Raw genomic sequence first — 26,802 nt, forward strand, 5'->3', positions numbered from 1 at the left:
GCTACTCACCGGAGTAGATTCTGAGCTACACACTGGACTAGATTCTGAGCTACTCACCGGTCTAGATTCTGAGCTACTCACAGGGTTAGATTCTGAGCTACTCACTGGACTAGATTATGAGCTACTCACCGGTCTAGATTCTGAGCTACTCACCGGACTAGATTCTGAGCTACTCACCGGCGTAGATTCTGAGGTACTCACCGGTCTAGATTCTGAGCATCTCACCGGGGAAGATTCTGAGCTAGGCTCCGGACTAGATTCTGAGCTATACACTGGACTAGATTCTGAGCTACTCACCGGTCTAGATTCTGAGCTACTCACCGGACTAGATTCTGAGCTACTCACCGGTCTAGATTCTGAGCATCTCACCGGGGATGATTCTGAGCTAGGCTCCGGACTAGATTCTGAGCTATACACTGGACTATATTCTGAGCTACTCACCGGTCTAGATTCTGCGCAACTCACCGGACTAGATTCTGAGCTAGGCACCGGAATAGATTCTGAGCTACTCACCAAACTAGATTCTGAGCTACTCACCGGATTACATTTTGAGCTACACACCTGAGGTAGATAATGAACTACTCACCGGAATAGATTCTGAGCTACTCACCGGACTAGATTCTGAGCTACTCACCGGACTAGATTCTGAGCTACTCACTGGACTTGATTCTGAGTTAGGCACCGGACTTGATTCTGAGCTACTCACCGTGGTAGATCCTGAGCTACTCACTGGACTAGATTCTGAGCAACTCAACCGACTAGATTCGGAGCTACTCACCGGGGTAGATTCTGAGCTACTCACCAGAAGAGATTCTGAGCTACTCACTGGACTAGATTCTGAGTTAGGCACTGGACTAGATTCTGAGCTACTCACCGGGGTAGATTCTGAGCTACTCACTGGACTAGATTCTGAGCAACTCACCGGACTAGATTCTGAGCTACTCACCAGACCTAATTCTGAGCTACTCACCGGATTAGATTTTGAGCTACTCACCAGAGGTAGATTCTGAACTACTCACCGGACTAGATTCTGAGCTACTCACCGGACTAGATTCTGAGCTACTCACCGGGGTAGATTCTGAGCTACTCACTGGACTAGAATCTGAGCTACTCAACGGAGTAGATTCTGAGCTACTCACTGGACTAGATTCTTAGCTACACACCGGCCTATATTCCGAGCTACTCACCGGACTAGATTCTGAGCTACTCACCGGACTGGATTCTGAGCTACTCATCGGACTAGATTCTGAGCTACTCACCGGACTTGATTCTGAGCTACTCACCGGACTAGATTCTGAGCTACTCACCGGACTAGATTCTGAGCTACTCACCGGAGTAGATTCTGAGCTACTCACCGTGGTAGATTCTGAGCTACTCACCGGAGTAGATTCTGAGCTACTCACTGGACTATATTCTGAGCTACTCACCGGTCTAGATTCTGCGCTACTCACCGGAATAGATTCTGAGCTACTCACCAAACTAGATTCTGAGCTACTCACTGGATTACATTTTGAGCTACACACCGGAGGTAGATAATGAACTACTCACCGGAATAGATTCTGAGCTACTCACAGGACTAGATTCTGAGCTACTCACCGGACTAGATTCTGAGCTACTCACTGGACTTGATTCTGAGTTAGGCACCGGACTTGATTCTGAGCTACTCACCGTGGTAGATTCTGAGCTACTCACTGGACTAGATTCTGAGCAACTCAACCGACTAGATTCGGAGCTACTCACCGGGGTAGATTCTGAGCTACTCACCGGACGAGATTCTGAGCTACTCACTGGACTAGATTCTGAGTTAGGCACCGGACTAGATTCTGAGCTACTCACCGGGGTAGATTCTGAGCTACTCACTGGACTAGATTCTGAGCAACTCACCGGACTAGATTCTGAGCTACTCACCAGACCTAATTCTGAGCTACTCACCGGATTAGATTTTGAGCTACTCACCGGAGGTAGATTCTGAACTACTCACCGGACTAGATTCTGAGCTACTCCCCGGACTAGATTTTGAGCTACTCACCGGAGTAGATTCCAAGCTACTCACCGGACTAGATTGTGAGCTACTCATCGGACTAGATTCTGAGCTACTCAGTGGACTAGATTCTGAGCTACTCACCGGACTAGATTGTGAGCTACTCACCGGGGTAGATTCTGAGCTACTCACCGGACTAGATTCTGAGCTACTCACCGGACTAGATTCTGAACTACTCACCGGACTAGATTCTGAGCTACTCACCGGTCAAGATTCTGAGCTACTCACCGTGGTAGATTCTGAGCTACTCACCGGAGTAGATTCTGAGCTACTCACCGAACTAGATTCTGAGCTACTCAACCAACTAGATTCTGAGCTGCTCACCGGACTAGATTCTGAGCTACTCACTGGACTAGATTCTGAGTTAGGCACCGGACTAGATTCTGAGCTACTCAACGGGGTAGATTCGGAGCTCCTCACCAGACTAGATTATGAGCAATGCACCGGACTAGATTCTGAGCTACTCACCGGACTAGATTCTGAGCTACACACCGGAGTAGATTCTGAGCAACTGACTGGACTAGATTCTGAGCTACTCACCGGTCTAGATTCTGAGCTACTCACCGGGTTAGTTTCTGAGCTACACACTGGACTAGATTCTGAGCTACTCACCGGTCTAGATTCTGAGCTACTCACCGGTCTAGATTCTGAGCTGCTCACCGGACTAGATTCTGAGCTATTCACTGGACTAGATTCTGAGCTACTCACCGGACTAGATTCTGAGCTACTCACGGGGGTAGATTCTAAGCAACTCTACGGGGTAGATTCTGAGCTACTCACCGGACTAGATTCTGAGCTACTCACCGGACTAGATTCTGAGCTACTCACGGGGGTAGATTCTAAGCAACTCTACGGGGTAGATTCTGAGCTACTCACCAGACTAGATTCTGAGCTACTCACACGACTAGATTCTGAGCTACTCACTGGACTAGATTCTGAGCAACTCACCGGACTAGATTCTGGGCTACTCACCGGACTAGATTCTGAGCTACTCAATGGAGTAGATTCTAAGCTACTCACTGGGGTAGATTCTGAGCTACTCACCCGACTAGATTCTGAGCTACTCACTGGACTAGATTCTGAGCAACTCACCGGACTAGATTCTGGGTTACTCACCGGACTAGATTCTGAGCTACTCAATGGAGTAGATTCTAAGCTACTCACTGGGGTAGATTCTGGGCTACTCACCGGACTAGATTCTGAGCTACTCAATGGAGTAGATTCTAAGCTACTCACTGGGGTAGATTCTGAGCTACTCACCGGAATAGATTCTGAGCTACTCACCAGACCTAATTCTGAGCTACTCACCAGACAAGATTCTGAGCTACTCAATGGAGTAGATTCTGAGCTGCTCACCACGGTACATTCTGAGCTACTCACCACGGTACATTCTGAGCTACTCACTGGACTAGATTCTGAGCAACTCACCGGACTAGATTCTGAGCAACTCACCGGACTAGATTATGAGCTACTCACTGGACTAGATTCTGAGTTAGGCACAGGACTTGATTCTGAGCAACTCACCGGGTTAGATTCTGCGCAACTCACCGGACTAGATTCTGAGCAACTCAACTGACTAGATTCTGAGCGACTCAGCGGGGTAGATTCTGAGCTACTCACCGGACGAGATTCTGAGCTACTCACTGGACTAGATTCTGAGTTAGGCACCGGACTAGATTCTGAGCTACTCACCGGGGTAGATTCTGAGCTACTCACTGGACCTAATTTTGAGCCACTCACCGGATTAGATTTTGAGCTACTCACCGGAGGTAGATTCTGAACTACACACTGGACTAGATTCTGAGCTACTCACCGGACTAGATTCAGAGCTACTCACCGGAGTAGATTCTGAGCTACACACTGGACTAGATTCTGAGCTACTCACCGGTCTAGATTCTGAGCTACTCACAGGGTTAGATTCTGAGCTACTCACTGGACTAGATTATGAGCTACTCACCGGTCTAGATTCTGAGCTACTCACCGGACTAGATTCTGAGCTACTCACCGGAGTAGATTCTGAGCTACTCACCGGTCTAGATTCTGAGCATCTCACCGGGGAAGATTCTGAGCTAGGCTCCGGACTAGATTCTGAGCTATACACTGGACTAGATTCTGAGCTACTCACCGGTCTAGATTCTGAGCTACTCACCGAGGTAGATTCTGAGCTACTTACCGGACTAGATGCTGAGCTACTCACTGGACTAGATTCTGAGCTACTCACCGGAGTAGATTCTGAGCTAGGCTCCGGACTAGATTCTGAGCTATACACTGGACTAGATTCAGAGCTACTCACCAGACTAGATTCTGAGCTACTCACCAGACTAGATTCTGAGCTACTCACCGGATAACATTTTGAGCTACTCACCGGAGGTAGATTCTGAGCATCTCACCTGGGTAGAATCAGAGCCACTCACCGGATTAGATTTTGAGCTACTCACCGGAGGTAGATTCTGAACGACACACTGGACTAGATTCAGAGCTACTCACCGGACTAGATTCTGAACTACTCACCAGACTAGATTCTGAGCTATTCACCGGGGTAGATTCTGTGGTACTCACTGGGGTATATTCTGAACTACTCACCGGACTAGATTCTGAGCTACTCACCAGACTAGATTCTGAGCTATTCACCGGACTAGATTCTGAGTTACTCACTGAACTAGATTTTGAGCTACTCACCATGATAGATTCTGAGCATCTCACCGGACTAGATTCTGAGCATCTCACCGGGGTAGATTCTGAGCTCTGCACCGGACTAGATTCTGATCTACACACTGGAGTAGATCAGAGCTACTCACCGGACTAGATTCTGAGCTACTCACCAGACTAGATTCTGAGCTACTCACCGGGGTAGATTCTGTGGTACTCACTGGGGTATATTCTGAACTACTCACCGGACTAGATTCTGAGCTACTCACCGGACGAGATTCTGAGCTTGGCACCGGACTAGATACTGAGCTACTCACCGGAGTAGATTCTGAGATATTCACCGGACTAGATTCTGAGCTACTCACCGGACTAGATTCTGAGCTATGCACCGGGGTAGATTCTGAGTTACTCACGGAGGTAGATTCTGAGTTACTCACCTGACTAGATTCTGAGCTACTCACCGGACTAGATTCTGAGCTACTCACTGGACTTATTCCGAGCTACTCACTGGACTAGATTCTGAGCTACTCACCGGACTTGATTCCGAGCTACTCACCGGACTAGATTCTGAGCTACTCACCGGACTAGATTCTGAGCTACTCACCGGGGTAGATTCTGAGCTACTCACTGGACTAGATTCTGAGCTACTCACCGGACTAGATACTGAGCTGCTCACCGGGGTAGATTCTGAGCTACTCACCGGTCTAGATTCTGAGCTACTCACCAGACTAGATTCTGAGCTACTCACGGGGCTGGATTCTGAGCGTCTCATCGGACTAGATTCTGAGCTACACACCGGACTTGATTCTGAGCTACTCACCGGACTAGATTCTGAGCTACTCACCGGAGTAGATTCTGAGCCACTCACCGTGGTAGATTCTGAGCTTCTCACCGGACTAGATTCTGAGCTTCTCACCGGACTAGATTCTGAGCTACTCACCGGACTAGATTCTGAGCTTCTCACTGGACTAGATTCTGAGTTAAGCACCGGACTAGATTCTGAGCTACTCAACGGGGTAGATTCTGAGCTACTCACCAGACTAGATTATGAGCAATGCACCGGACTAGATTCTGAACTACTCACCGGACTAGATTCTGAGCTGCACACCGGAGTAGATTCTGAGCAACTGACTGGACTAGATTCTGAGCTACTCACCGGACTAGATTCTGAGCTACTCACGGGGGTAGATTCTAAGCATCTCTACGGGGTAGATTCTGAGCTAGGCACCGGACTAGATTCTGAGCTACTCACCCGACTAGATTCTGAGCTACTCACTGGACTAGATTCTGAGCAACTCACCGGACTAGATTCTGAGCTACTCACCGGACTAGATTCTGAGCTACTCACCGGAGTAGATTCTGAGCTACTCACTGGGGTGGATTCTGAGCTACTCACTGGGGTAGATTCTGAGCTACTCACCACGGTACATTCTGAGTTTCTCACCGGATTAGGTTCTGAGCTACTCACCGGACTAGATTCTGAGCATCTCACCGGGGTAGATTCTGAACTAGGCACTGGAATAGATTCTGAGCTACTCACCAGACCTAATTCTGAGTTACTCACCAGACAAGATTCTGAGCTACTCAATGGAGTAGATTCTGAGCAACTCACCGGACTAGATTCTGAGCAACTCACCGGACTAGATTCTGAGCTACTCACTGGACTAGATTCTGAGTTAGGCACCGGACTTGATTCTGAGAAACTCACCGGGTTAGATTCTGAGCTACTCACTGGACTAGATTCTGAGCAACTCAACCGACTAGATTCTGAGCGACTCACCGGACGAGATTCTGAGCTACTCACTGGACTAGATTCTGAGTTAGGCACCGGACTAGATTCTGAGCTACTCACCGGGGTAGATTCTGAGCTACTCACTGGACCTAATTTTGAGCCACTCACCGGATTAGATTTTGAGCTACTCACCGGAGGTAGATTCTGAACTACTCACTGGACTAGATTCTGAGCTACTCACCGGACTAGATTCAGAGCTACTCACTGGACTAGATTCTGAGATATTCACCGGATTAGATTCTGAGCTACTCACCGGAATAGATTCTGAGCTACTCACTGGAGTATATTCTGAGCTACTCACCATAGTAGATTCTGAGCATCTCACCGGGGTACATTCTGAGCTAGGCACCGGACTAGATTCTGAGCTACTCACTGGACTAGATACTGAGCTACTCACCGGGGTAGATTCTGAGGTACTCACCACTAGATTCTGAGCTACTCACCGGACTAGATTCTGAGCTACTCACTGGACTAGATTCTGAGCAACTCACTGGACTAGATTCAGAGCTACTCACCGGACTAGATTCTGAGCTACTCACCAGACTAGATTCTGAGCTACTCAACGGGGTAGATTCTGAGGTACTCACTGGACTAGATTCTGAGCAACTCAACCGACTAGATTCTGAGCGACTCACCGGACGAGATTCTGAGCTACTCACTGGACTAGATTCTGAGTTAGGCACCGGACTAGATTCTGAGCTACTCACCGGGGTAGATTCTGAGCTACTCACTGGACCTAATTTTGAGCCACTCACCGGATTAGATTTTGAGCTACTCACCGGAGGTAGATTCTGAACTACTCACTGGACTAGATTCTGAGCTACTCACCGGACTAGATTCAGAGCTACTCACTGGACTAGATTCTGAGATATTCACCGGATTAGATTCTGAGCTACTCACCGGAATAGATTCTGAGCTACTCACCAGACAAAATTCTGAGCTACTCAGCGGATTAGATTTTGAGCTACTCACGGGATGTAGATTCTGAACTACTCACCGGACTAGATTCTGAGCTACACACCGGACTAGATTCTGAGCTAAGCACCGGACGAGATTCTGAGCTACACACTGGACTAGATTCAGAGCTAGGCACCGGACTAGATTCTGAGCTACTCACCGGACTAAATTCTGAGCTACTCACCGGACTCGATTCTGAGCTACTCACTGGACTAGATTCTGAGCTACTCACCGGAGTAGATTCAGAGATACTCATCGGACTAATTTCTGAGCTACTCACCGGACTAGATTCTGAGCTACTCACTGGATTAGATTCTGAGCTACTCACGGGTCTCGATTCTGAGCTACTCACCGGACTAGATCCTGAGCTACTCACCTGACTAGATTCTGAGCTACTCACCGGTGTAGATTCTGAGCTACTCACTGGACTAGATTCTGAGCTACTCACCTGACTAGATTCTGAGCTACTCACTGGACTAGATTCTGAGCTACTCACCGGTCGAGATTCTGAGCTACTCACCAGACTAGATCCTGAGCTACTCACCAGACTAGAATCTGAGCTACTCACCGGAGTAGATTCTGAGCATCTCACTGGACTAGATTCTGAGCTACTCACCGGTCTAGATTCTGAGCTACTCACCGGGTTAGATTCTGAGCTACTCACTGGACTAGATACTGAGCTACTCACCAGTCTAGATTCTGAGCTACTCACCGGACTAGATTCTAAACTACTCACCGCGGTAGATTCTAAGGTACTCACTGGAGTATATTCTGAGCTACTCACCATAGTAGATTCTGAGCATCTCACCGGGGTACATTCTGAGCTAGGCACCGGACTAGATTCTGAGCTACTCACTGGACTAGATACTGAGCTACTCACCGGGGTAGATTCTGAGGTACTCACCACTAGATTCTGAGCTACTCACCGGACTAGATTCTGAGCTACTCACTGGACTAGATTCTGAGCAACTCACTGGACTAGATTCAGAGCTACTCACCGGACTAGATTCTGAGCTACTCACCAGACTAGATTCTGAGCTACTCAACGGGGTAGATTCTGAGGTACTCACCGGGGTAGATTCTGAGCTACTCACCGGACTAGATTCTGAGCTACTCACTCGACTAGATTCTGAGCTACTCACCAGACTAGATTCTGAGCTACTCAACGGGGTAGATTCTGAGGTAATCACCACTAGATTCTGAGCTACTCACCGGACTAGATTCTGAGCTACTCACTGGACTAGATTCTGAGCAACTCACCGGACTGGATTTTGAGCTACTCACCGGAATAGATTCTCAGCTACTCACTGGACTAGATTCAGAGCTACTCACCGGTCTAGATTCTGAGCTACTCACCACTAGATTCTGAGCTACTCACCGGACATGATTCTGAGCTACTCACCGGACTAGATTCTGAGCTACTCACCGGACTAGATTCTGAGCTACTCACTGGACTAGATTCTGAGCAACTCAATGGAGTAGATTATGAGCTACTCACTGGAGTAGATTCTGAGCTACTCACCGGACTAGATTCTGAGCTACTCACCGGACTAGATTCTGAGCTACTCACCGGACTAGATTCTGAGCTACTCACCGGACTAGATTCTGAGCTACTCACTGGACTAGATTCTGAGCAACTCAATGGAGTAGATTATGAGCTGCTCACTGGGGTAGATTCTGAGCTTCTCACCGGATTAGATTCTGAGATATTCACCGGATTAGATTCTGAGCTACTCACCGGAATAGATTCTGAGCTACTCACCAGACCAAATTCTGAGCTACTCAGCGGATTAGATTTTGAGCAACTCACGGGATGTAGATTCTGAACTACTCACCGGACTAGGTTCTGAGCTACTCACTGGACTAGATTCTGAGCTACTCGCCGGACTAGATTCTGAGCTACTCAGCATATTAGATTTTGAGCTACCCACCGGATGTAGATTCTGAACTTCTGACCGGACTAGATTCTGAGCTACTCACGGGACTAGATTCAGAGCTAAGCACCGGACGAGATTCTGAGCTACTCACCGGACTAGATTCTGAGCTACTCACCGGTCTAGATTCTGAGCAACTCAGTGGACTAGATTCTGAGCTACTCACCGGTATAGATTCTGAGCTACTCACTGGACTCGATTCTGAGCTACTCACCATGGTAGATTCTGAGCATCTCACCGGGGTAGATTCTGAGCTACGCTCTGGACTAGATGCAGAGCTACTCACCGGACTAGATTCTGAGCTACTCACCAGACTAGATTCTGAGCTACTCAACGGGGTAGATTCTGTGGTACTCACTGGACTTGATTCTGAGCTACTCACTGGACTAGATTCTGAGCTACTCACTGGGGTAGATTCTGAGCTGCTCACCGGACTAGATTCTGAGCTACTCACCGGACTAGATTCTGAGCTGCTCACTGGGGTAGATTCTGAGCTGCTCACCGGACTAGATTCTGAGATATTCACCTGGGTAGATTCTGAACATCTCACCGGGGTAGATTCTGAACTAGGCACTGGAATAGATTCTGAGCTACTTACCAGACCAAATTCTGAGCTACTCAGCGGATTAGATTTTGAGCTACTCACGGGATGTAGATTCTGAACTACTCACCGGACTAGATTCTGAGCTACACATCGGACTAGATTCTGAGCAACTCACCGGACTAGATTCTGAGCTAAGCACCGGACGAGATTCTGAGCTACACACTGGACTAGATTCAGAGCTAGGCACCGGACTAGATACTCAGCTACTCACCGGAGTAGATTCTGAGATACTCACCGGACTAAATTCTGAGCTACTCACCATAGTAGATTCTGAGCATCTCACCTGGGTACATTCTGAGCTAGGCACCGGACTAGATTCTGAGCTACACACTGGACTAGATACTGAGCTACTCACCAGTCTAGATTCTGAGCTACTCACCGGACTAGATTCTAAACTACTCACCGGGGTAGATTCTAAGGTACTCACTGGAGTATATTCTGAGCTACTCACCATAGTAGATTCTGAGCATCTCACCGGACTAGATTCTGAGCTAGGCACCGGACTAGATTCTGAGCTACACACTGGACTAGATACTGAGCTACTCACCGGGGTAGATTCTGAGGTACTCACCACTAGATTCTGAGCTACTCACCGGATTAGATTCTGAGCTACTCACTGGACTAGATTCTGAGCAACTCACCGGACTAGATTCAGAGCTACTCACCGGACTAGATTCTGAGCTACTCACCAGACTAGATTCTGAGCTACTCAACGGGGTAGATTCTGAGGTACTCACCACTAGATTCTGAGCTACTCACCGGACTAGATTCTGAGCTACTCAGCGGACTAGATTCTGAGCAACTCACCGGACTAGATTCTGAGCTACTCACCGGAATAGATTCTGAGCTACTCACCGGACTAGATTCTTAGCTACTCACTGGGGTAGATTCCGAGCTACTCACCGGATTAGATTCTGAGCTACTCACCGGACTAGATTCTGAGCTACTCACCGGGGTAGGTGCTGTGCATCTCACCGGGGTAGATTCTGAATTAGGCACCGGAATAGATTCCGAGCTACTCACCGGACTAGATTGTGAGCTACTCACCGGTCTAGATTCTGAGCTACTCACCGGACTAGATTCTGAGCTACTCACTGGACTAGATTCTGAGCTACTCACCGGTCTAGATTCTGAGCTACTCACTGGACTAGATTGTGAGCTACTCACCATGGTAGATTCTGAGCATCTCACCGGGGTAGATTCTGAACTACGCTCTGGACTAGATGCAGAGCTACTCACCGGACTAGATTCTGAGCTACTCACCAGACTAGATTCTGAGCTACTCAACGGGGTAGATTCTGTGGTACTCACTGGGGTATATTCTGAAATACTCACCGGACTAGATTCTGAGCTACTCACCGGTCTAGATTCTGAGTTACTCACTGGACTTGATTCTGAGCTACTCACTGGACTAGATTCTGAGCTACTCACTGGGGTAGATTCTGAGCTACTCACCACGGTAGATTCTGAGCATCTCACCGGGGTAGATTCTGAACTAGGCACCGTAATATATTCTGACCTACTCACCAGACCTAATTCTGAGCTCCTCACCGGGGTAGGTTCTGTGCATCTCACCGGGGTAGATTCTGAATTAGGCACCGGAATAGATTCCGAGCTACTCACCGGACTAGATTGTGAGCTACTCACCGGTCTAGATTCTGAGCTACTCACCGGACTAGATTCTGAGCTACTCACTGGACTAGATTCTGAGCTACTCACCGGTCTAGATTCTGAGCTACTCACTGGACTAGATTGTGAGCTACTCACCATGGTAGATTCTGAGCATCTCACCGGGGTAGATTCTGAACTACGCTCTGGACTAGATGCAGAGCTACTCACCGGACTAGATTCTGAGCTACTCACCAGACTAGATTCTGAGCTACTCAACGGGGTAGATTCTGTGGTACTCACTGGGGTATATTCTGAAATACTCACCGGACTAGATTCTGAGCTACTCACCGGTCTAGATTCTGAGTTACTCACTGGACTTGATTCTGAGCTACTCACTGGACTAGATTCTGAGCTACTCACTGGGGTAGATTCTGAGCTACTCACCACGGTAGATTCTGAGCATCTCACCGGGGTAGATTCTGAACTAGGCACCGTAATATATTCTGACCTACTCACCAGACCTAATTCTGAGCTCCTCAGCGGATTAGAATTTGAGCTACTCACGGGATGTAGATTCTGAACTACTCACCGGACTTGATTCTGAGCTATGCACCGGATGAGATTCTGAGCTACACACTGGACTAGATTCAGAGCTAGGCACCGGACTAGATACTCAGCCACTCACCAGAGTAGATTCTGGGATACTCACCGGACTAGATTCTGAGCTACTCACCGGTCTAGATTCTGAGCTACTCACCGGACTAGATTCTGAGCTACTCACCGGACTAGATTCTGAGCTACTCACTGGACTAGATTCTGAGCTACTCACCGGTCTAGTTTCTGAGCTACTCACCGGACTAGATCCTGAGCTACTCACCGGACTAGATTCTGAGCTACTCACCGGTCTAGATTCTGAGCTACTCACCGGGTTAGATTCTGAGCTACTCACTGGACTAGGTACTGAGCTACTCATCAGTCGAGATTCTGAGCTACTCACCGGACTAGATTCTGAGCTACTCACTGGACTAGATTCTGAGCTACTCACCGGTCTAGTTTCTGAGCTACTCACCGGACTAGATCCTGAGCTACTCACCGGACTAGATTCTGAGCTACTCACCGGAGTAGGTTCTGAGCAACTCACTGGACTAGATTCTGAGCTACTCACCGGTCTAGATTCTGAGCTACTCACCGGGTTAGATTCTGAGCTACTCACTGGACTAGGTACTGAGCTACTCATCAGTCGAGATTCTGAGCTACTCACCGGTCTAGATTCTGAGATACTCACTGGGGTAGATTCTGAGCTACTCACCGGGGTAGATTCTGAGCTCGACACCGGAATAGATTCTGAGCTACTCACCAGAATAGATTCTGAACTACTCACCGGATTACATTTTGAGCTACTCAACGGAGGTAGATTCTGAACTACTCACCGGACTAGATTCTGAGCTACTCACCGGACTAGATTCTGAGCTACTCACTGGACTAGATTCTGAGTTAGGCACCGGACTAGATTCTGAGCTACTCAACGGGGTAGATTCTGAGCTACTCACTGGACTAGATTCTGAGCAACTCACCGGAATAGATTCTGAGCTGCTCACAGGATTAGATTTTGAGCTACTCACCAGAGGTAAATTCTGAACTCCTCACCGGACTAGATTCTGAGCTACTCACAGGACTAGATTCTGAGCTACACACCGGAGTAGATTCTGAGCAACTGACTGGACTAGATTCTGAGCTACTCACGGTCTAGATTCTGAGCTACTCACCGGACTAGATTCTGAGCTACTCACTGGACTAGATTCTGAGCTACTCACTGGACTAGATCCTGAGCTACTCACTGGACTAGATTCTGAGCTACTCACAGGACTAGATTCTGAGGTACTCACTGGACTAGATTCGGAGCTACTCACCGGACTAGATTCTGAGCTACTCACTGGACTAGATTCTGAGCTACTCAATGGAGTAGATTCTGAGCAACTCACTGGGGTAGATTCTGAGCTACTCACCACGGTAGATTCTGAGCTTCTCACCGGATTAGATTCTGAGCTACTCACCGGACTAGATTCTGGGCAACTCACCGGACTAGATTCTGAGCTACTCACCGGAATAGATTCTGAGCTACTCACCGGACTAGATTCTTAGCTACTCACTGGGGTAGATTCCGAGCTACTCACCGGATTAGATTCTGAGCTACTCACCGGACTAGATTCTGAGCTACTCACCGGGGTAGGTTCTGTGCATCTCACCGGGGTAGATTCTGAATTAGGCACCGGAATAGATTCTGAGCTACTCACCAGACCTAATTCTGAGCTACTCAGCATATTAGATTTTGAGCTAACCACCGGATGTAGATTCTGAACTTCTGACCGGACTAGATTCTGAGCTACTCACCGGACTAGATTCAGAGCTAAGCACCGGACGAGTTTCTGAGCTACACACTGGACTAGATTCAGAGCTAGGCACCGGACTAGATACTCAGCTACTCTCCGGAGTAGATTCTGAGATACTCACCGAACTAGATTCTGAGCTACTCACCGGTCTAGATTCTGAGCTACTCACCGGACTAGATTCTGAGCTACTCACTGGACTAGATTCTGAGCTACTCACCGGTCTAGATTCTGAGCTACTCACTGGACTAGATTCTGAGTTAGGCACCGGACTAGATTCTGAGCTACTCAACGGGGTAGATTCTGAGCTACTCACTGGACTAGATTCTGAGCAACTCACCGGAATAGATTCTGAGCTGCTCACAGGATTAGATTTTGAGCTACTCACCAGAGGTAAATTCTGAACTCCTCACCGGACTAGATTCTGAGCTACTCACAGGACTAGATTCTGAGCTACACACCGGAGTAGATTCTGAGCAACTGACTGGACTAGATTCTGAGCTACTCACGGTCTAGATTCTGAGCTACTCACCGGACTAGATTCTGAGCTACTCACTGGACTAGATTCTGAGCTACTCACTGGACTAGATCCTGAGCTACTCACTGGACTAGATTCTGAGCTACTCACAGGACTAGATTCTGAGGTACTCACTGGACTAGATTCGGAGCTACTCACCGGACTAGATTCTGAGCTACTCACTGGACTAGATTCTGAGCTACTCAATGGAGTAGATTCTGAGCAACTCACTGGGGTAGATTCTGAGCTACTCACCACGGTAGATTCTGAGCTTCTCACCGGATTAGATTCTGAGCTACTCACCGGACTAGATTCTGGGCAACTCACCGGACTAGATTCTGAGCTACTCACCGGAATAGATTCTGAGCTACTCACCGGACTAGATTCTTAGCTACTCACTGGGGTAGATTCCGAGCTACTCACCGGATTAGATTCTGAGCTACTCACCGGACTAGATTCTGAGCTACTCACCGGGGTAGGTTCTGTGCATCTCACCGGGGTAGATTCTGAATTAGGCACCGGAATAGATTCTGAGCTACTCACCAGACCTAATTCTGAGCTACTCAGCATATTAGATTTTGAGCTAACCACCGGATGTAGATTCTGAACTTCTGACCGGACTAGATTCTGAGCTACTCACCGGACTAGATTCAGAGCTAAGCACCGGACGAGTTTCTGAGCTACACACTGGACTAGATTCAGAGCTAGGCACCGGACTAGATACTCAGCTACTCTCCGGAGTAGATTCTGAGATACTCACCGAACTAGATTCTGAGCTACTCACCGGTCTAGATTCTGAGCTACTCACCGGACTAGATTCTGAGCTACTCACTGGACTAGATTCTGAGCTACTCACCGGTCTAGATTCTGAGCTACTCACTGGACTAGATTGTGAGCTACTCACCATGGTAGATTCTGAGCATCTCACCGGGGTAGATTCTGAACTACGCTCTGGACTAGATACAGAGCTACTCAGCGGACTAGATTCTGAGCTACTCACCAGACTAGATTCTGAGCTACACAACGGGGTAGATTCTGTGGTACTCACTGGGGTATATTCTGAAATACTCACCGGACTAGATTCTGAGCTACTCACCGGTCTAGATTCTGAGTTACTCACTGGACTTGATTCTGAGCTACTCACTGGACTAGATTCTGAGCTACTCACTGGGGTAGATTCTGAGCTACTCACCACGGTAGATTCTGAGCATCTCACCGGGGTAGATTCTGAACTAGGCACCGTAATATATTCTGACCTACTCACCAGACCTAATTCTGAGATACTCACTGGACTAGATTCTGAGCTACTCACCGGTCTAGTTTCTGAGCTACTCACCGGACTAGATCCTGAGCTACTCACCGGACTAGATTCTGAGCTACTCAACGGGGTAGATTCTGAGCTACTCACTGGACTAGATTCTGAGCAACTCACCGGGATAGATTCTGAGCTGCTCACAGGATTAGATTTTGAGCTACTCACCAGAGGTAAATTCTGAACTCCTCACCGGACTAGATTCTGAGCTACTCACAGGACTAGATTCTGAGCTAGGCACCGGACTAGATTCTGAGCTACTCACCGGACTAGATTCTGAGCTACACACCGGAGTAGATTCTGAGCAACTGACTGGACTAGATTCTGAGCTACTCACGGTCTAGATTCTGAGCTACTCACCGGACTAGATTCTGAGCTACTCACTGGACTAGATTCTGAGCTACTCACTGGACTAGATCCTGAGCTACTCACTGGACTAGATTCTGAGCTACTCACAGGACTAGATTCTGAGGTACTCACTGGACTAGATTCGGAGCTACTCACCGGACTAGATTCTGAGCTACTCACTGGACTAGATTCTGAGCTACTCAATGGAGTAGATTCTGAGCAACTCACTGGGGTAGATTCTGAGCTACTCACCACGGTAGATTCTGAGCTTCTCACCGGATTAGATTCTGAGCTACTCACCGGACTAGATTCTGGGCAACTCACCGGACTAGATTCTGAGCTACTCACCGGAATAGATTCTGAGCTACTCACCGGACTAGATTCTTAGCTACTCACTGGGGTAGATTCCGAGCTACTCACCGGATTAGATTCTGAGCTACTCACCGGACTAGATTCTGAGCTACTCACCGGGGTAGGTTCTGTGCATCTCACCGGGGTAGATTCTGAATTAGGCACCGGAATAGATTCTGAGCTACTCACCAGACCTAATTCTGAGCTACTCAGCATATTAGATTTTGAGCTAACCACCGGATGTAGATTCTGAACTTCTGACCGGACTAGATTCTGAGCTCCTCACCGGACTAGATTCAGAGCTAAGCACCGGACGAGTTTCTGAGCTACACACTGGACTAGATTCAGAGCTAGGCACCGGACTAGATACTCAGCTACTCTCCGGAGTAGATTCTGAGATACTCACCGAACTAGATTCTGAGCTACTCACCGGTCTAGATTCTGAGCTACTCACCGGACTAGATTCTGAGCTACTCACTGGACTAGATTCTGAGCTACTCACCGGTCTAGATTCTGAGCTACTCACTGGACTAGATTGTGAGCTACTCACCATGGTAGATTCTGAGCATCTCACCGGGGTAGATTCTGAACTACGCTCTGGACTAGATGCAGAGCTACTCACCGGACTAGATTCTGAGCTACTCACCAGACTAGATTCTGAGCTACTCAACGGGGTAGATTCTGTGGTACTCACTGGGGTATATTCTGAAATACTCACCGGACTAGATTCTGAGCTACTCACCGGTCTAGATTCTGAGTTACTCACTGGACTTGATTCTGAGCTACTCACTGGACTAGATTCTGAGCTACTCACTGGGGTAGATTCTGAGCTACTCACCACGGTAGATTCTGAGCATCTCACCGGGGTAGATTCTGAACTAGGCACCGTAATATATTCTGACCTACTCACCAGACCTAATTCTGAGCTCCTCAGCGGATTAGATTTTGAGCTACTCACGGGATGTAGATTCTGAACTACTCACCGGACTAGATTCTGAGCTATGCACCGGATGAGATTCTGAGCTACACACTGGACTAGATTCAGAGCTAGGCACCGGACTAGATACTCAGCCACTCACCAGAGTAGATTCTGGGATACTCACCCGACTAGATTCTGAGCTACTCACCGGTCTAGATTCTGAGCTACTCACCGGACTAGATTCTGAGCTACTCACCGGACTAGATTCTGAGCTACTCACTGGACTAGATTCTGAGCTACTCACCGGTCTAGTTTCTGAGCTACTCACCGGACTAGATCCTGAGCTACTCACCGGACTAGATTCTGAGCTACTCACCGGAGTAGGTTCTGAGCAACTCACTGGACTAGATTCTGAGCTACTCACCGGTCTAGATTCTGAGCTACTCACCGGGTTAGATTCTGAGCTACTCACTGGACTAGGTACTGAGCTACTCATCAGTCGAGATTCTGAGCTACTCACCGGACTAGATTCTGAGCTACTCACCGGAGTAGGTTCTGAGCAACTCACTGGACTAGATTCTGAGCTACTCACCGGTCTAGATTCTGAGCTACTCACCGGGTTAGATTCTGAGCTACTCACTGGACTAGGTACTGAGCTACTCATCAGTCGAGATTCTGAGCTACTCACCGGTCTAGATTCTGAGATACTCACTGGGGTAGATTCTGAGCTACTCACCGGGGTTGATTCTGAGCTCGGCACCGGAATAGATTCTGAGCTACTCACCAGAATAGATTCTGAACTACTCACCGGATTACATTTTGAGCTACTCAACGGAGGTAGATTCTGAACTACTCACCGGACTAGATTCTGAGCTACTCACCGGACTAGATTCTGAGCTACTCACTGGACTAGATTCTGAGCAACTCACCGGAATAGATTCTGAGCTGCTCACAGGATTAGATTTTGAGCTACTCACCAGAGGTAAATTCTGAACTCCTCACCGGACTAGATTCTGAGCTACTCACAGGACTAGATTCTGAGCTAGGCACCGGACTAGATTCTGAGCTACTCACCGGACTAGATTCTGAGCTACACACCGGAGTAGATTCTGAGCAACTGACTGGACTAGATTCTGAGCTACTCACGGTCTAGATTCTGAGCTACTCACCGGGGTAGATCCTGAGCTACTCACTGGACTAGATTCTGAGCTACTCACAGGACTAGATTCTGAGCTACTCACTGGACTAGATTCGGAGCTACTCACTGGACTAGATTCTGAGCTACTCACAGGACTAGATTCTGAGCTACTCACTGGACTAGATTCTGAGCTACTCACTGGACTAGATTCTGAGCTACTCACAGGACTAGATTCTGAGCTACTCACTGGACTAGATTCGGAGCTACTCACCGGACTAGATTCTGAGCTACTCACTGGACTAGATTCTGAGCTACTCAATGGACTAGATTCGGAGCTACTCACTGGACTAGATTCTGAGCTACTCACAGGACTAGATTCTGAGCTACTCACTGGACTAGATTCGGAGCTACTCACCGGACTAGATTCTGAGCTACTCACTGGACTAGATTCTGAGCAACTCACTGGGGTAGATTCTGAGCTACTCACCACGGTAGATTCTGAGCTTCTCACCGGATTAGATTCTGAGCGACTCACCGGGGTAGATTCTGAGCATCACACCGGGGTAGATTCTGAACTAGGCACGGGAATAGATTCTGAGCTATTCACCAGACCTCATTCTGAGCTACTCTGAGGATTAGATTTTGAGCTACTCACCGGAGTAGATTCTGAGATACTCGCCGGACTAAATTCTGAGCTACTCACCGGACTAGATTCTGAGATACTCACCGGACTAGATTCTGAGCTACTCACCGGACTAGGTTCTGAGCTACTCACCGGACTAGATTCTGAGCTAAGCACCGGACGAGATTCTGAGCTACACACTGGACTAGATACAGAGCTACTCACGGGTCTAGATTCTGAACTACTCACTGGACTAGATCCTGAGCTACTCACCTGACTAGATTCTGAGCTACTCACTGGACTAGATTCTGAGCTACTCACCGGTCTAGATTCTGAGCTACTCACCAGACTAGATTCTGAGCAACTCACCGGACTAGATTCTGAGCTACTCACCGGTCTCGATTCTGAGCAACTCACCGGTTTAGATTCTGAGCGACTCACTGGACTAGATTCTGAACTACTCACCGGGGTAGATTCTAAGGTACTCACTGGGGTATATACTGAGCTACTCACCATAGTAGATTCTGAGCATCTCACCGGGGTACGTTCTGAGCTAGGCACCGGACTAGATTCTGAGCTACACACTGGCCTAGATTCTGAGCTACTCACCGGGGTAGATTCTGAGGTACTCACCACTAGATTCCGAGCTACTCATCGGACTAGATTCTGAGCTACTCACTGGACTAGATTCTGTGCAACTCACCGGACTAGATTCTGAGCAACTCACCGGACTAGATTCTGAGCTACTCACCGGACTAGATTCTGAGCAACTCACCAGACTAGATTCTGAGCTACTCAACGGGGTAGATTCTGAGGTACTCACCACTAGATTCTGAGCTACTCACCCGACTAGATTCTGAGCTACTCACTGGACTTGATTCTGAGCAACTCACCGGACTAGATTCTGAGCTACTCATCGGACTAGATTCAGACCTACTCACCGGACTAGATTCTGAGCTACTCACCGGACTAGATTCTGAGCTACTCACCAGACTAGATTCTGAGCTACTCAACGGGGTAGATCCTGAGGTACTCACCACTAGATTCTGAGCTACTCACCGGACTAGATTCTGAGCTACTCACTGGACTTGATTCTGAGCAACTCACCGGACTAGATTCTGAGCTACTCAATGGAGTAGATTCTGAGCTACTCACTGGACTAGATTCAGAGCTACTCACCGGACTAGATTCTGAGCTACTCACCAGACTAGATTCTGAGCTACTCAACGGGGTAGATTCTGAGCTACTCACCGTGGTAGATTCTGAGCTACTCACTGGGGTAGATTCTGAGCTACTCACCACTAGATTCTGAGCTACTCACCGGACTAGATTCTGAGCTACTCACTGGACTAGATTCTGAGCAACTCACCGGACTAGATTCTGAGCTACTCACCGGACTAGATTCTGAGCTACTCACTGGGGTAGATTCTGAGCTTCTCACCACGGTAGATTCCGAGCTACTCACCGGATTAGATTCTGAGCTACTCACCGGACTAGATTCTGAGCTACTCACCGGGGTAGGTTCTGTGCATCTCACCGGGGTAGATTCTGAATTAGGCACCGGAATAGATTCTGAGCTACTCACCAGACCTAATTCTGAGCTACTCAGCATATTAGATTTTGAGCTACCCACCGGATGTAGATTCTGAACTTCTGACCGGACTAGATTCTGAGCTACTCACCGGACTAGATTCAGAGCTAAGCACCGGACGAGATTCTGAGCTACACACTGGACTAGATTCAGAGCTAGGCACCGGACTAGGTACTCAGCTACTCTCCGGAGTAGATTCTGAGATACTCACCAGACTAGATTCTGAGCTACTCACCGGTCTAGATTCTGAGCTACTCACCGGACTAGATTCTGAGCTACTCACTGGACTAGATTCTGAGCTACTCACCGGTCTAGATTCTGAGCTACTCACCAGACTAGATTCTGAGCAAATCACCAGACTAGATTCTGAGCTACTCACCGGAGTAGATTCTGAGCAACTCACTGGACTAGATTCTGAGCTACTCACCGGTCTAGATTCTGAGCTACTCACTGGACTAGATTCTGAGCTACTCACCGGACTAGATTCTGAGCAACTTACAGGACTAGATTCTGAGCTACTCACCAGTCTAGATTCTGAGCTACTCATCGGACTAGATTCTGAACTACTCACCGGGGTAGATTCTAAGGTACTCACTGGGGTATATTCTGAGCTACTCACCATAGTAGATTCTGAGCATCTCACCGGGGTACATTCTGAGCTAGGCACCGGACTAGATTCTGAGCTACACACTGGACTAGATACTGAGCTACTCACCGGGGTAGATTCTGAGCTACTCACTGGACTAGATTCTGAGCAACTCACCGGACTAGATTCAGAGCTACTCACCGGACTAGATTCTGAGCTACTCACCGGACTAGATTCTGAGCTACTCACCAGACTAGATTCTGAGCTACTCAACGGGGTAGATTCTGAGGTACTCACCACTAGATTCTGAGCTACTCACCGGACTAGATTCTGAGCTACTCACTGGACTTGATTCTGAGCAACTCACCGGACTAGATTCTGAGCTACTCAATGGAGTAGATTCTGAGCTACTCACTGGACTAGATTCAGAGCAACTCACCGGACAAGATGCAGAGCTACTCACCAGACTAGATTCTGAGCTACTCAACGGGGTAGATTCTGAGGTACTCACCACTAGATTCTGAGCTACTCACCGGACTTGATTCTGAGCAACTCACCGGACTAGATTCTGAGCAACTCACCGGACTAGATGCAGAGCTACTCACCAGACTAGATTCTGAGCTACTCAACGCGGTAGATTCTGAGGTACTCACCACTAGATTCTGAGCTACTCACCGGACTTGATTCTGAGCTACTCACTGGACTAGATTCTGAGCAACTCACCGGACTGGATTTTGAGCTAGGCAGCGGACTAGATTCTGATCTACTCACCGGGTTAGATTCTCAGCTACTCACTGGACTATATTTTGAGCTACTCACCGGACTAGATTCTGAGCTACTCACCGGACTAGATTCTGAGCTACTCACTGGGGTAGATTCTGAGCTTCTCACCACGGTAGATTCCGAGCTACTCACCGGATTCGATTCTGAGCTACTCACCGGACTAGATTCTGAGCTACTCACCGGACTAGATTCTGAGCTAAGCACCGGACGAGATTCTGAGCTACTCATCGGACTAGATTCTGAGCTACTCACCGGTCTAGATTCTGAGCTACTCACTGGACTAGATTCTGAGCTACTCACCGGTCTAGATTCTGAGCTACTCACCGGACTAGATTCTGAGCTACTCACCGGACTAGATTCTGAGCTACTCACTGGACTAGATTCTGAGCTACTCACCGGTCTAGATTCTGAGCTACTCACTGGACCAGATTCTGAGCTACTCACCATGGTAGATTCTGAGCATCTCACCGGGGTAGATTCTGAGCTACGCACTGGACTAGATGCAGAGCTACTCACCGGACTAGATTCTGAGCTACTCACCAGACTAGATTCTGAGCTACTCAACGGGGTAGATTCTGTGGTACTCACTGGGGTATATTCTGAAATACTCAGCGGACTAGATTCTGAGCTACTCACCGGTCTAGATTCTGAGCTACTAACTGGACTAGATTCTGAGCTACTCACTGGGGTAGATTCTGAGCTACTCACCAGACCTAATTCTGAGCTCCTCTGCGGATTCGATTTTGAGCTACTCACGGGATGTAGATTCTGAACTACTCACCGGACTAGATTCTGAGCTAAGCTCCGGACGAGATTCTGAGCTACACACTGGACTAGATTCAGAGCTAGGCACCGGACTAGATACTCAGCTACTCACCAGAGTAGATTCTGAGATACTCACCGGACTAGATTCTGAGCTACTCACCGGTCTAGATTCTGAGCTACTCACCGGACTAGATTCTGAGCTACTCACCGGACTAGATTCTGAGCTACTCACTGGACTAGATTCTGAGCTACTCAACGGTCTAGTTTCTGAGCAACTCACCGGACTAGATCCTGAGCTACTCACCGGACTAGATTCTGAGCTACTCACCGGAGTAGATTCTGAGCAACTCACTGGAATAGATTCTGAGCTACTCACCGGTCTAGATTCGGAGCTACTCACCGGGTTAGATTCTGAGCTACTCACTGGACTAGGTACTGAGCTACCCATCAGTCGAGATTCTGAGCTACTCACCGGTCTAGATTCTGAGATACTCACTGGGGTAGATTCAGAGCTACTCACCGGGGTAGATTCTGAGCTCGGCACCGGAATAGATTCTGAGCTACTCACCAGAATAGATTCTGAACTACTCACCGGATTACATTTTGAGCTACTCAACGGAGGTAGATTCTGAACTACTCACCGGACTAGATTCTGAGCTACTCACCGAACTAGATTCTCAGCTACTCAACCGACTAGATTCTGAGCTCCTCACTGGGGTAGATCCTGACCTACTCACCGGACTAGATTCTGAGCTACTCACTGGACTAGATTCTGAGTTAGGCACCGGACTAGATTCTGAGCTACTCAACGGGGTAGATTCTGAGCTACTCACTGGACTAGATTCTGAGCAACTCACCGGATTAGATTTTGAGCTACTCACCGGAGGTAGATTCTGAACTACTCACCGGACTAGATTCTGAACTACTCACAGGACTAGATTCTGAGCTAGGCACCGGACTAGATTCTGAGCTACTCACCGGACTAGATTCTGAGCCACACACCGGAGTAGATTCTGAGCAACTGACTGGACTAGATTCTGAGCTACACACCGGAGTAGATTCCAAGTTACTCACCGGACTTGATTCTGAGCTACTCACCGGTCTAGATTCTGAGCTACTCACCGGGTTAGATCCTGAGCTACTCACTGGACTAGATTCTGAGCTACTCACCGGACTAGATTCTGAGCTACTCACTGGACTAGATTCTGAGCTACTCACCGGACTAGATTCTGAGCTACTCACTGGACTAGATTCTGAGCTATTCACCGGGGTAGATTCTGAGCATCTCACCGGGGTAGATTCTGAACTAGGCACGGGAATAGATTCTGAGCTACTCAGCGGATTAGATTTTGAGCTACTCACCGGAGTAGATTCTGAGATACTCGCCGGCCTAAATTCTGAGCAACTCACCGGACTAGGTTCTGAGCTACTCACCGGACTAGATTCTGAGCTAAGCACCGGACGAGATTCTGAGCTACACACTGGACTAGATTCAGAGCTACTCACCGGACTAGATTCTAAGCTACTCACCGGACTAGATTCTGAGCTACTCACTGGACTAGATTCTGAGCTACTCACGGGTCTAGATTCTGATCTACTCACTGGACTAGATCCTGAGCTACTCACCTGACTAGATTCTGAGCTACTCACTGGACTAGATTCTGAGCTACTCACCGGTCTAGATTCTGAGCTACTCACTGGACTAGATTCTGAGCTACTCACCGGACTAGATTCTGAACTACTCACCGGGGTAGATTCAAAGGTACTCACTGGGGTATATTCTGAGCTACTCACCATAGTAGATTCTGAGCATCTCACCGGGGTACATTCTGAGCTAGGCACCGGACTAGATTCTGAGCTACACACTGGCCTAGATTCTGAGCTACTCACCGGGGTAGATTCTGAGGACCTCAGCACTAGATTCCGAGCTACTCACCGGACTAGCTTCTGAGCTACTCACTGGACTAGATTCTGAGCAACTCACCGGACTAGATTCAGAGCTACTCACCGGACTAGATTCTGAGCTACTCACCGGACTAGATTCTGAGCTACTCACCAGACTAGATTCTGAGCTACTCAACGGGGTAGATTCTGAGGTACTCACCACTAGATTTAGAGCTACTCACCGGACTAGATTCTGAGCTACTCACTGGACTTGATTCTGAGCAACTCACCGGACTAGATTCTGAGCTACTCACTGGACTTGATTCTGAGCAACTCACCGGACTAGATTCTGAGCTACTTACTGGGGTAGATTCTGAGCTACTCACCGGACTAGATTTTGAGCTAGGCACCGGACTAGATACTGACCTACTCACTGGACTAGATTCTGAGCTACTCACCGGTCTAGATTCTGAGCTACTCACCACTAGACTCTGAGCTACTCACCGGACTAGATTCTGAGCTACTCACTGGACTAGATTCTGAGCAACTCACCGGACTAGATTCTGAGCTACTCAATGGAGTAGATTCTGAGCTACTCACTGGGGTAGATTCTGAGCTACTCACTGGGGTAGATTCTGAGCTACTCACCGTACTAGATTCTGAGCTTCTCACCGGGGTAGGTTCTGAGCATCTCACCGGGGTAGATTCTGAACTAGGCACCGGAATAGATTCTGAGCTACTCACCAGACCTAATTCTGAGCTACTCAGCAGATTAGATTTTGAGCTACCCACCGGATGTAGATTCTGAACTTCTCACCAGACTAGATTCTGAGCTACTCACTGGACTAGATTCTGAGCTACTCACCGGACTAGATTCTGAGCAACTCACCAGACTAGATTCTGAGCTACTCAACGGGGTAGATTCTGAGGTACTCACCACTAGATTCTGAGCTACTCACCCGACTAGATTCTGAGCTACTCACTGGACTTGATTCTGAGCAACTCACCGGACTAGATTCTGAGCTACTCATCGGACTAGATTCAGACCTACTCACCGGACTAGATTCTGAGCTACTCACCGGACTAGATTCTGAGCTACTCACCAGACTAGATTCTGAGCTACTCAACGGGGTAGATCCTGAGGTACTCACCACTAGATTCTGAGCTACTCACCGGACTAGATTCTGAGCTACTCACTGGACTTGATTCTGAGCAACTCACCGGACTAGATTCTGAGCTACTCAATGGAGTAGATTCTGAGCTACTCACTGGACTAGATTCAGAGCTACTCACCGGACTAGATTCTGAGCTACTCACCAGACTAGATTCTGAGCTACTCAACGGGGTAGATTCTGAGCTACTCACCGTGGTAGATTCTGAGCTACTCACTGGGGTAGATTCTGAGCTACTCACCACTAGATTCTGAGCTACTCACCGGACTAGATTCTGAGCTACTCACTGGACTAGATTCTGAGCAACTCACCGGACTAGATTCTGAGCTACTCACCGGACTAGATTCTGAGCTACTCACTGGGGTAGATTCTGAGCTTCTCACCACGGTAGATTCCGAGCTACTCACCGGATTAGATTCTGAGCTACTCACCGGACTAGATTCTGAGCTACTCACCGGGGTAGGTTCTGTGCATCTCACCGGGGTAGATTCTGAATTAGGCACCGGAATAGATTCTGAGCTACTCACCAGACCTAATTCTGAGCTACTCAGCATATTAGATTTTGAGCTACCCACCGGATGTAGATTCTGAACTTCTGACCGGACTAGATTCTGAGCTACTCACCGGACTAGATTCAGAGCTAAGCACCGGACGAGATTCTGAGCTACACACTGGACTAGATTCAGAGCTAGGCACCGGACTAGGTACTCAGCTACTCTCCGGAGTAGATTCTGAGATACTCACCAGACTAGATTCTGAGCTACTCACCGGTCTAGATTCTGAGCTACTCACCGGACTAGATTCTGAGCTACTCACTGGACTAGATTCTGAGCTACTCA

This window comes from Scyliorhinus torazame, chromosome 1 (genome assembly GCF_047496885.1).
Source record: "Scyliorhinus torazame isolate Kashiwa2021f chromosome 1, sScyTor2.1, whole genome shotgun sequence".
Lineage (NCBI taxonomy): Eukaryota > Metazoa > Chordata > Chondrichthyes > Carcharhiniformes > Scyliorhinidae > Scyliorhinus > Scyliorhinus torazame.